Source organism: Nicotiana tabacum, chromosome 3 (genome assembly GCF_000715075.1).
Source record: "Nicotiana tabacum cultivar K326 chromosome 3, ASM71507v2, whole genome shotgun sequence".
Taxonomy (NCBI): Eukaryota; Viridiplantae; Streptophyta; class Magnoliopsida; order Solanales; family Solanaceae; genus Nicotiana; species Nicotiana tabacum.
This window is the reverse complement of record NC_134082.1, coordinates 62,627,798-62,641,167: the sequence shown is the minus strand read 5'-3', so window position 1 is coordinate 62,641,167 and position 13,370 is coordinate 62,627,798.

Sequence of the window (13,370 nt, the reverse complement as noted above, 5' to 3'; positions counted from 1 at the left end):
TTGCTCGCCTACAAAACCGGTTCTTACATTGTACCGTAGACCAACATAGGTTCCCAAAAAGAGAACGTCAGTACCATCCATTGTACTCAGTGAGTCTCAATGACAGGGGACAAAACTTTGATAACATATATATTACGAGCAAAGGTTCTAAATGCATGTAAAACATAAAGCTTATAAGAATAATTCTAAAATAATTGTATAATAGTAATTTATGAATATTCTAAAAGAAATTCTTTTCTTTTTCTTTAACAAAAAATATACTTCACTTTATACTTTGGGAGTTCCAACTATCCTGACTTAATTCTGTCTCAGTCACCGTGTGATCGGCACGGGTTCGATCCCAACCTGATCGAATAGGCCCAATCCACGAGGTGCCACTCGCTTCATGGTTCTCAGCGCTCATGTATCATACCTTAGCATGACTAAGTAAATTCTCAGCAACGAGACCCTCGGCTCATGTGCTCCCCATTTTGGCACAAGTAGTTTCAAGTAGTCAACGCCTTGGTCAGGACACTCGACCTGGACGATGACCCCTTCTCAGAATAAAGGATATTCCCAAAAATCTTTTCTTTCTAAAACTTCTTCTTGTGACTTTTCAAGTCTAAATCTTTCAAACAAACTTATTCTGGAATCCTTAAAGGTAAGGTATGGCATAAGAATGAAATGAACATTCAAAATTATTTCTAAAGGTTCTTGCTTCTTCATGAATTTTCAACATGAAAATGGCATATGAGAATAACAAAAAAAATCTGAGAATTTATGCACATATGTCAAAATAATCATCTAAACTTTGAAAATAATTCTAAACTAATAGGTACTTACTCGCCCCAATCAAGTACATATAAACTCTTTTAAGCAATTCGTCAAACACTTTGTATGCGTGCTTTTGTGAGTTAAACTACTTTAATGAAAAATTTCCTTCATGCAATATCACTACAAAATTAGAATAAAGATGGAAAAAAAGATATAACTCTTCACCAAACACTCACAAAATCAATAGTTCATTACTGCAACTTCTGAACACAAAAAATTTGATGAGTATTTATACCTGTATTTGGATTCTAGATTATAAAATTTCAAATATGCCTAGTTCCAAAAGAAAATAATTTAAACGCCTAGAAAGCTCAGAACATTTTGCTTTCTCTAATTTATCTAGTAAAGTTTAAGGACCTCATGTTGTTTATTTCCCACTACAATATAATTGGGAGTCTTTCTGGTGTTCTACAAGTACCATTAAATTACAGGGAAAAAAAAGAAGAAAAATACAAAGTCCCCTGAAACTTCAATTTAATTGTAATTCAAATGCAAAGACAACTGAAGTCTTTAAGAAAGGGTGGACAAATTATATCAACTCACCTCAAAACTCCTCGAGCCAATACGTAAGCCCTAGTCCAATTTATACCCGTCAAATAATTGATTCTACAACAACCAGTCATTTTAATTAATTTTAAAGTTTCATACCTAAACATGAAATTTATTGTTGATATAGAGAAAGAAGGAAATTAACTATTCAATTCCTACCTATTACAACTGTAGGGTAATTGACAATAGGGAATTTTACATACCCGAGTTCATGAATTAGTGATTTATAAAGAACCCTAGATCTTCTGTTGCCTGCATGAGTAAGCAGCCTATGTTTCGTGGCTCTCTGTTTCGTGAGTTAGTTCTGGTTTTTGTCTAAGGCTTTTGCCTTCTAACCTTTTTCGTGGATGACAGAACTTTGTTCTATTTTCTTAAGGCTTGAAGTTTTATTTTCCAACAGCCCATTTTATGGGCTTCAGGCATTTTAGGCCTTTTTTTTTAACTTAACTAATAATTAATGATACCCACCTTTAATAATTAATAATATTAAAATTATTAATATTTTCCTAATTGTATATACAATTATTTATAAATAGAAAAGTAACTCAAAACTCAATCACAAGGGTTTAAATCCGTAATAGAAGTATAATTTAAGATTTTCAAAAAAATAAATTTAAATTCTATATTTAGCATGTCTTGAAACTTTTACAGATTTAAGGAGTGTTACAAATTAGTTATTAGAAGACCCATTGTAGCCAAAGCGGGCGTTAAGGGTCTTGTGGGGCTCAGGTTTTAGACTTGCTTGATAGGACTATTGACTTGACATGACTGGTATCTCTTTAAAACTTCCATGTAGCTCCGTCGAAGCGATCCTGTAACTATATAGTGGTGTACATTTCCGCCCAAATTTATATTTGATTTCCACTATGCTCCTCTATTGTATTAAGTATGTAACAAAAAATTCAAGTTCATACATATATAGGGACAAAAATTGCATATTAGGGTTCATCCAGTTATATGTTTCTCATCCATACCTAGCCCCTCAAAAATTCAACTTCAAAAGGTGCAGCCATAAACACTGTCACAATAAGAAATAAAGACGAACTTTTTAGGAAACAAAAACATAATGAGAAATCTAAAGTATGAATTACTAAGGAAAAAATTACTTATCTATATGAATGCAGATGAGAAAAACTTAAACTTATCTACATGATCACTCCAGGAAAGCCCTTGTGACATGGGATAAATTATGCCTGCCTAGATCTGCTGGGAAACTTAACATTATTGACATCTTCAAGTGGAATAAAGCTGCTTTGTGCAAACTACTATGAGCAGTAGCATTGAAAGAGGACAGATTATGAATACAATGGATACATGGTATCTACATCAAGGCGCAAGATCTAATGCAAATGAAGACACCACAACAAGCTAGCTGGCTAGTTATAAAGATTTGTGAAGCAAGGCAATGGCTAGCTGAAGCAGAAGATCCTATCACAATGTTAGAAGGAATGGTTGACAAAGGCAGATTTAGCATAAAAAAGCTTACAGATCTCTTATGCCTCAGTATGAAGAGGTCTCATGGAAAAGTCTGATGTTGGCTAGAGGCTTACTACCTCAGTACCAATTCATATTATGATTAGCTGTCCAAAAATGACTATCCACACTAGACAGACTAAAGAGATGGAGGGTGCAGGTTGCTCAAAACTGTGCTATGTGAGACTGATTCTATTGAAGATCTTCAACATCTATTCTTCTCCTGTCCATATTCAAACAACATGTGGTGGATCCTAACAAGATGGGCACGGATAATAAGATCAATTGGCAACTAGGATGGGGAGGTGACATGGCACTCCAGGAAAGTTAACAATTGCAGACCAAAGGCAAGTACCCTGGATTCTTATTTGCAGCAACAATCTACCATATCTGGGCAGAAAGAAATAGATGCAGGTTTACCAATCAGAAACTGGAAAGCAAACAGCTCATCAGAGAGATCATACTATAACTGCATATGAAAGGGCAGAAAATACACAAGTGGAAGAAAGAGTTAGAACAGTTAAATAGTTACCCTGTAAGCTCAAGTGAAATTAGTGAGTATAGTTCAAGTGAAATTAGTGAATACATCGTGAAATAGCGGTTCTAATTGTAATTGATGAATGACTCTATAGACCAGGAGAGTCATCTTGTACATATTGAGTTACTTGGTTAAATAAAATTTTGCAGTTTAACCAAAAAAAACTTAAACTTGTTTCATATTTTGTACAAAGAAACTAAATTTTTTTAGTAGACTTTCATATTCCATTACTTTGCCTTCTTCAACTATTTTTTTTGTAATCTGCCCAGTTAATGCCTTAAAAACATGGTAAATAAGGTTAAGCTTTGGTTTATCTTTCTGGTGGATCTAGACATTTACAGACATTTTACATTCGCATGTTTGATATGTGAAAAATGATTGATACATTTCTAACTTATCTTGCCATCTCTTTCAACAAGTGAAGTATGTCATCAATTCTACTTCCTGACCTGCTTTGTACCAGCCGGTATTTTGTGTACTTCTGGGCGCTAAATAGCCTTGCTCAACGCCCTACACCCTTCTCTTGAGCGCTTAATTGAACATTTCTCTTGAGTGCACACATGTAAACAAATGTGTTGTCTTCCTTGAGTAAAGTCCATAGTTCTTGAGCATATTGAGCATTTTGGTTTGGATATATATCTTCTTGCCTCTCTCGTTAGTCTGCTCCCTGCTCACAGTAAAGTCTAGTATGAAGTTTACCGGTGCCTCTCCTTCATTTTCTTGAATTCCTACAACAAAATCCCCAAGTTATAAATCTTAATCCTGCATTGCTACATAATAACTTTGATGCAGGAGAGCCTGCAATATGGAGATTGATATTACCTCATTTTAAAGCAGTGAGCTACTTGTTGGAACACCCAAGAAAAGCCAAGCCAAACTATTGAACTACATAAACTCAAAGCCATATTTAAGGAAGTAATAAGAAAACACAAGATAATGCCGCTAAAAGTCGAATCATATGACTCCATCGAGAAATTCTGCTAGCAGCAGTGTAAGTTGAAAAGGAGGCGAGTGCATAATCTAGAATAGTGAATTTATGATGAGGTGTGCTCTTTTTATACATATAAAATTAATTTTTTCTGCATAAGCATATTCATCTGTAACACATGTATCACTTAGTATCTCTCTATTACATTCATCTCTAGTTCCACTTTTATCCTAATTGCCCGTGAATAGATAAAATACTCAATGAAGCCTTTTCCTTTCTCAATGCGTTCATGAAACCAATAATGAAAGATGACGGGATACTAATGGTTTCTCTGGTGTACCTTATAATCCTCATGCTTCTCAAAGAACATTTTCCGCAAAGAATCCACGGAAAGGAGCAATGCCAGTTCCAGTGGCAAGCTGTAAGATCAAAGTCTAATAATATTATGCTTAGCCATTTTGAAGGGGAGCAAAGTCCCTGATGGTGACAACAAATGTGATGGCCCGAAAGGTCATCTTGTGTTTTAGAACTCAATTCTACACTTTTAAGCCTTAAAAATCTCATTTTTAGCCTCCTTGATTTGCACGCACAGTCCAGACGTATTTTCGAAAAGCTTTTATGTTAAATATTGTTGAAAATAAGAAATTTTGCCTAAAACTTCATTTGAGTTGACTTCGGTCAGTATTTTTGGTAAACAGACCCAGATTCATATTTTGGCGGTACCAGTGGGCCCGTATCGCAATTTGGAACTTGGGAGTATATCCGAAATCGAAATCAGAAGTCCCTAGCTTGAGATATCGGACTTTGTTGAAATTTGAAAGTTAAAGGCTTAATGAAATGGAAGTGTTTGACCAAGGTTTGACTTTTTGGATATCGGGTTCGTATTTTGGTTTCGAAATCCAGTATAGGTCCAATACCCTATTTATGACTTATCTGTAAAATTTGGTGAGAAATAGAGTTGGTTTGATGTGATTCGGACGTTCGGTTGAGAAAATAGAAATTTTAAAAGTGTTCCTGAGAATTCCATTTGATTTAGTTCTAAATTCGTAGTTTTAGGTGTTATTTTTGCGATTAGATTGCGCGAGCAAGTTTGTATGATGTTTCTAGACTTGTGTGCATGTTTTTTTTGGAGCCTCGAGGGCTCGGATGAGTTTCGAATAGGCTACAGAGTGATTTGAACTTGAAAAATTTGTTGGTGTAACTGATCATGTTACAGGCCTCTGATCTCGCATTTGCAAGATCAGGTATCGCAATTGTGCCCTCTAAAGGGTTCGCATTTGCGAGATACTCATCGCAAATATGAAAAGAAGATGGGTCATACAAGTTCGCATTTGCAAAGTACTCGTCACATTTGCGATATGGGTATTTGGGGGGGGGGGGGCAGTTTTCGCATTTGCGATCTTGGGGTCGCATTTGAGGCTAGCTTAGTTCGCATTTGCGAACTTTTCATCGCATTTGTGAAGATAGCAGAAACGTGAGAATCTTCGCAAATGCGATGGATTTCTCGCATTTGTGGGCTTCGCATTTGCAAAGCCCAGGTCGCATTCGCGACATCTGCAGTTGGTAAAACTAGACATAGACGGGATTTTTTCTCATTTTTCAAAACTTTCAAAACAAGAAACCCTCTAGGCGATTTTCCAATGACCACTTCTTCTCCAAAACATTGGTAAGTGATTATAAACTAGTTTCTTTCAATCTTTCACTTTATTTTACAAGATTTCAACTTAGAATCTAAGGTTTTCATGGGGAATTGAGGGTTTTTGGGTAGAAATTAGAGATTTCAAAATTTGGGGATTTAGACCTCAAATTGAGGTCGAATTCCAAAACCAATTACATATTCGGGCTCGGGGGTGAATAGGTAATCGAGTTTTGGTCCAAATTTTGGGTTTGGACCAAGCGGGCTCGAGTATTAACTTTTGTTGACTTTTTCAATATTAGCCTAAATTGGATCCTTTGCAATCATCGGTAGTTCCTAAGGTTTGAAGGGAAAAGTTGTGATTGAGCTTTGAGTTTGGGCGTTGGAGCGAGGTAAGTGTCATGGTTAACCTTGGATTGAGGGATTAGGTCTTATTTGCCTATTTACTACATGTTTGAATGTTGAGTACAACACATAGGTGAGGTGACTAGTACCTATGCGTTGTTGTCGAGTCATAGCATGCGAGTGAGTCTTATTCATGAAATTGTAGCTTTCCGTGATCATATTACCCATGCTTAGCTTAACTTACCGTTATGTTGATCGTTCATATCATATTTATGGATTTTGGTATTGATTGAGTATTGATTCAAAGTTGAGGTTGGTATTGTGGAACCAATTGTTAAAGTAAGACTTGTTCTTGATATTTCTAGCTCCCTGTTGTTGTTTCTTTTTTTAGGTGAGGGAGAGTGTTAATGCACGAAGGGTGATGTCATGCCATGTTTTGTGAGTGTTAATGCTCGAAGGGTGATGTCGTGCTATATTGTGAGTTTAATGCACGAAGGGTGATGACATGCCATGTTATGAGAGTGTTAATGCACGAAGGGTAATGCCGTGCCGTTTCTATTAATTATCTGGTGAGGTTGAGAGTAAAAGCACAAAGGGTGATGCCGAGCATTTTTTCGTTACTGTGTTACTTGTTATTATTGGTTCAAGGTGTATTAGCTGATCAAGTTTCTTTACTGCTGTGATCCTTTATCTTGTAATCTGCTCAGTATGTCCCCCTTCTGATATTATTTGTCTATCTCTTGCTTGCCATTATTTTGTACATATACTGTTGAATTGCACGAGTTTGTTTATGGTACCTTGTCCTAGCCTCATCACTACTTCGCCGAGGTTAGGCTCGACACTTACCCGTATATGGGGTCAGTTGTACTGATACTACATTGCATTTCTATATAGATTACGGTACCGGCCCTAGCTGATCGCGATGTTAGTAGCTGGACTTGATCATCGGGAGACCAAGATAGATCTGTTGGCGTCTGCAGACCCTGGAGTCTCTTCCTAGTCTTGATATTTTACTGTTTCTTTTCCTCCAAAACATTGTATTATCTTTCAGACTCTGTTAATCGTAGTATCTCGTAAGTTGTGTCTCCAGATCCTAAATATTTCAAATATTTTGGATTTTATAATATTCCGCAAACTCTGTTTAGCTTAATTAATTCTGTTAGTAAAAATTGGTTGAAGATGATCTTGTGAATTCTCTAACGTTGGCTTGCCTATCAAGTGAAATGTTAGGCGCCATCACGCTTCTGAAGGTAGGAATTCGGGGTCGTGACAAGTTGGTATTAGAGCACTTGGTTACCTAGGTATCACAATTCACGATCAGGCTTAGTAGAGTCTGGGGGATTGGTACGGAGACGTCTGTACTTATCTCTCAGAGGCTATAGAGTTTAGGAACAAGTTCAATTCTATTCTTCTCTATCGTGCGATTTTGTTCTCTCAATGCTAATCGAACTCTTCTACTTTTGTTCTTTCGCAGATGGCGAGAACACGTATCGCATCTTCAGTTGAGCAACAACTAGATCCCTTAGTGGAAACTCCTACAAGGGGCAATGGACGAGGTCGAGGCCGTGCCAGAGGTCGAGGCAGGGGCAGAGCTCATCCAAGAGCTCGAGTAGCAGCACCAGCAGCGGAGCCTCAGGTTGAGATTGATGAGGAGGCTCCAGCCCAGACCATTCCAACATGACTAACTCAGGTCCTAGAGGGGTTCATCGCCACCCCGGTACTTCAGGATTCTTTGGTCTGTCTAGTGGGCCTCATGGAGAGTGTGGCATAGACCGACATATTTCCTGTAGCACCAGATGTCTCTCAGGATGGGGGAGGAGCATAGACTCCCGCTACCAATGCTTCGGAGCAGATGGCTCCTCATTTTCAGACTCCAGAAGCTCAGCCCGTTGGGGTAGTTCAGTCAGGTATTGTGGCACAGACCGGTGATGGATCAGCTATGTCTTCTGAGGCTTTGTGGAGATTGGATAGGTTGACCAAGCTTTTCCCAGTTCATTTTAGCAGTGCATATTCAGAGGATCCCCAAGACTATCTGGACAGTTGTCATGAGGTGTTACGAAACATGGGAATAGTGGAGACTAATGGGGTCGACTTTGCTGCATTTTATTTGTCGGGTTCCGCCAAGAAATAGTGGAGGGATTATATGTTGACCAGTCCAGCTGGATCACCGGCTCTTACTTGGGACCAGTTCTCTCAGCATTTCTTGAGAAGTTCCTTACTATCACTCAGAGAGAGGACTATCGGAGGCAGTTTGAGTGTTTGAAGCAGGGTTCTATGAATGTCACTCAGTACAAGACTCGATTTGTAGATTTGGCCCGTCGTGCTATTTTTCTACAACTTACCGAGAAAGAGAGAGAGAGAGAGAGAGAGAGTGAAGAGGTTTACTGAGAGACTTGCTTAGCCTATCAGATTGCAGATGGCTAAGGAGACTGGGAGTGAGTTTCTTTTCAGGTGGCAACCAATGTTGCCAGGCGAGTCGAGATGGTACTAGCTTAGGGGAGTGGTCAGGGATCTGACAAGAGACCTCCTCATTCTGGTGGAATCAGTGGTGCCTCGTCTGGAGGCAGGGGCACTTTTGGTAGAGTCCATCCGCCTAGGCCATTTCATTTAGCACTCCAGGCTTCTCACGGTGCTTCAGGTGGCCGTGGCCCTCATATGGATTATTTCGATCAGCTAGCCCACCACAAGCTCCTATTAGTGCACCTCCGCTCTAGAGTTTTTAGGGTGGTTACTTAGGCTGACATGGTCAGTTTCAAGGTCAGTAGTCTCAGTAGCAGAGGTCTTGTTATACTTGTGGTGACCGGAGGCACATTGCTAGGTGTTTCCCTCGTGCATCGAGCAGTTCTCAACATTAGGGTTCTCGTGCCATGGTTCCGGTACCGGGTGATTCACCGCCCGCTCAGCCAGCTAGAGGTAGGGGTCAAATAGTTAGAGGTGGAGGTTGGGGCATTAGAGGTGGAGGTCTGGCTACTAGAGGTAGAGGCCAACCAGACATGTCCCGTCCTCGAGATATCGTTCAGAGTGGTGGGGCCCAGCCCTGATGCTATAGTTTTCCATCCAGGCCTGAGGCTGAGTCATCTAATGCGGTTATCATAGGTACAGTTTTAGTCTGCAGTAGAGATGCCTCAGTTCTATTTGATCCGAGTTCTATTTATTCCTACGTGTCATCCTTTTTTAGTTCATATTTGGTTGTTCCTCGTGATTCTTTGAGTGCCCCTGTGTATGTGTCCACCCCTATGGGAGATGCTATTGTTGTAGATTGTGTTTATCATTTGTGTATGGTTACCATTAGGAGTCTTGAGACTCGTGTAGATCTCCTACTTCTTGATATGGTTGATTTTGATGTTATTTTGGGGATGGATTGGCTATCACCTTATTATGCTATATTGGACTGTTACGCCAAGACAGTGACCTTAGCCTTGTCGGGGTTGCCTCGATTGGAGTGGAGAGGGACTCCAGGCCATTTTACCAGCAAGGTTATCTCTTATGTGAAGGCTCGACATATGGTCGAGAAGGGGTGTCTAGCTTATTTGGATTATGTCCGCGATTCTAGTGTAGAGGTTCCTTCGATGGATTCAATACCGACCGTTCATGAGTTTCCAGAGGTGTTTCCTGCAAACCTGCCGAGGATGCCACCCGACAGGGATATTGACTTCTATATCGATTTGGCCCCGGGCACTCAGCCCATTTTCATTCCGCCATACTGTATGGCCCTGCCAGAGTTGAAAGAATTGAAGGAGAAGTTAAAAGATTTGCTTGATAAGGGCTTTATTAGACCTAGTGTCTCGCCCTGGGGTGCGCTCGTATTATTTGTATAGAAGAATAATGGATCGATGAGGATGTGCATAGACTATCGGTAGTTGAACAAAGTCACTATCAAGAACAAGTGTCCGTTGCCGAGGATTGATGACTTATTCAATCAAATTTAGGGTGCCAAGGTCTTTTCAAAGATCGATTTGAGGTCTGGCTACCATCAGTTGAGGATTAGGGCATCTGATGTCCCTAAGACAGCTTTTCGGACTCGATATGGGCATTATGAGTTTCTAATAATGTCATTTGGCTTGACAAATACCATAACAACATTTATGGATTTGATGAACCCGGTGTTCAATCCTTATTTGGATGCTTTTGTGATTGTGTTTATTGATAATATTTTGATCTACTCCCGCAACCGAGAGGAGCATGAACAACACCTTCAGATCGTTCTTCAGGCTTTGAGAGACAGCCAGTTATATGTAAGTTTTCAAAATGCGAGTTTTGGTTGAGCTTAGTCTCCTTCTTGGGGCACGTTGTATCAACAAAGGGTATTCGCGTGGATCCTAAGAAGATTAAGGTAGTCAAGAATTGGCCTAGACCCACATCAGCTACAGAGATCCGGGGTTTCTTAGGATTGTCGGGTTATTCTTGTCAATTTGTGGATGGGTTTTTATCTATAGCAGCCCCGTTGACCAGGTTAACCCAGAAGGGTGCCCCGTTTAGATGGTCAGACGAGTGTGAGGCGGGCTTTCAAAAGCTCAAGACTGCTTTGACTAGGGCACCGGTGTTGGTGTTGCCTACAAGTTCCGAGCCTTATACAGTATAATGTGACACATATTGTATTGGACTTGGTACGGTATTGATGCAGGATGACAGGGTGATTGTATATGCATCACGACAACTGAAGGTTCACGAGAAGAATTACCATGTCCATGACTTAGAGCTGGCAGCCATTGTTCACACGCTGAAAGTTTGGAGGCACTATCTTTATGGCATGTCGTGTGAGGTGTTCACGGTTCATCAGAGTTTGCGGTATTTGTTCAAGCAAAAGGAGCTCAATTTAAGGCAAAGAAGGTGGTTGGAGCTATTGAAAGAATATGATATCAATATCTTGTATCATCTCGGGAAGGCCAATGCGGTAGATGATTCTTTGAGTAGAAAGTCAGTGAGTATGGGCAACCTTGTGTACATTCTAGTCGGTGATAAACTGCTTATATTAGATGTTTAGGCCTTGGCCAATCAGTTCGTGAGGTTGGATGTTTCAGAGCCTAGTCATGTTTTAGCTTGTACAGTCGCTCGGTCTTCATTGTTTGAGTGCATCAGGGAACGACAATATGATAACCCTCATTTGCTTGTCTTTGGGTATATAGTGCAACACGGTGATGCCAAGAAGGTTACAGTTGTAGATGATGGAGTTTTGAGGATGCAGGGTCATGTTTGTGTGCCTAATGTAGATGGACTTTGTGAGTTGATTCTAGAGTAGGCCCACAGTTCTCGGTATTCTATTCATCCGGGCGCCGCCAAGATGTATTAGGACTTACGACAGCATTATTGGTGGAGGAGAATGAAGACAGATATAGTGGCATATATGGCTCGGTGTCTAAATTGTCAGCAAGTAAAGTACGAGCATTAGAGACCCAGTGATTTTCTATATGGTTTCAAAAGTTTAGATACCTCGTCTTTGATGAATGTGGATTCGATCTTGGACTGTGGTCTTCTCTTCTATTTGATCGGATTAAACTTTGGATCCAGGCTCAATTTGTGAACTGTTATCTCCCGTGGATCCCTATTTTGTCTAGATAGGACCAGGCGAAATAATAGGCATTAGCTTTAAGAAAATCAACAAGTTTCTTCCTGAGCTCGGGAGTTAGGTTCGTACCTAGGTATACCTCTCGATCTGATAGGTGCTCGATCAGTATAACCTGCTCCAATTCCTAGATTATCTACTTAGTGGCATCGGTGTCATCGGGCACTATAAGATTTTAGGATGTCGTAATCATCCTCTTCCCCTGCCACGTGCTCCTCCTATTTTTCGGCCCAGTTAAGGTCGGGATCGTTGATTGCTATATGGTTTCCTTTTCTTTGGCAGGTTCCTTGTTTTTTGGTGTCGAAACCGTGAGCACTAGGATTACTTTATCGACAATAAACATTTCCTTTGCGGCCGGTTATTCCACATAGACTGTTTTAACACCTTCTGGAGTCGGAAATTTCAGCGCCTGATGTAAGGTTGAAGGCACTGCTCTCATTCTGTGAATCCATGGCCTTCCGAACAGGGCATTATACCTCATATCCCCCTCGATCACGTAGAACTTTGTTTCCTGGGTGGTCCCGACAGTGTTTACCGAGAAAGTTATCTCACCCTTCATTGTCTTGCATGCCATGTTGAATCCGTTCAATACCCGGACCATCGGTACGAGTTGGTCCAACAATCTAGTTGTTCTACGACCCTCCATCAAATGATATTGGCCGAGCTACCTGAATCAATCAACACACGTTTAACCCGAGATTTATTGATAAGTACCGATATTATTAGTGCATCATTGTGAGGCTGGATGATGCCCTCATTGTCTTCATCGTGAACAAGATGGCCCCTTCCGGGACATAATCTTGGGTGCATTTTTCCCTCGTGATAGAAAATTTGGTGCATTTTATCATTGGCCCTTGGAGGCATCCACTCCCCCAATGATCATGTTCATCACGTGCTGGGGCTCCTTTTGTTCGTCCTGTTTATTGGCGTCCCTGTTTCTGAAGTGATTTTTGACCCGTTCGCTTAGGAACTCTTGAAGGTGCCCATTTTTGAATAACTGAGCTACTTCTTCTCTTGCTGGTCGATAGTATTTGGTCCGACGTGAGTACCGTGGTATCTACACACCAAGCTATGATCCCTCTAAGCGGTATCGGACTGCAGTAGTCTAGGCCACTTAGTCTCTTTGATGCGCCCTATAGCTGATACTATACTTACAACATCCACGTTGAAATTGTATTCCGATAATCTCGGCGCTTCCCTACCCCCGTGTAACCTGTCCAAACCATTTTTGCTCATTAGGCCTCGGATGCTTGGTCCTTGATTATTTCTCTTGTCATTCCTTGTTGGGTAGTGCCCAAATTCATTTCCCCTCCGATCTACCGTATGACTGGTATCGATCTCGAACCGGCCTTAGCTCCTGGTTGATGATTCTCTTTGACCTATCATTTGCTTTGTTGGGGTAAACAAACCCCGAGAGGTCCCCTAGTTGGTCGTCCTCGACTCTGATCTTCGATTAATACCTATTGTGGACGTCGGGACCAGGTGACCGCCGAGTACTTCACTAAGTTTTTATTTATTTGTTGAG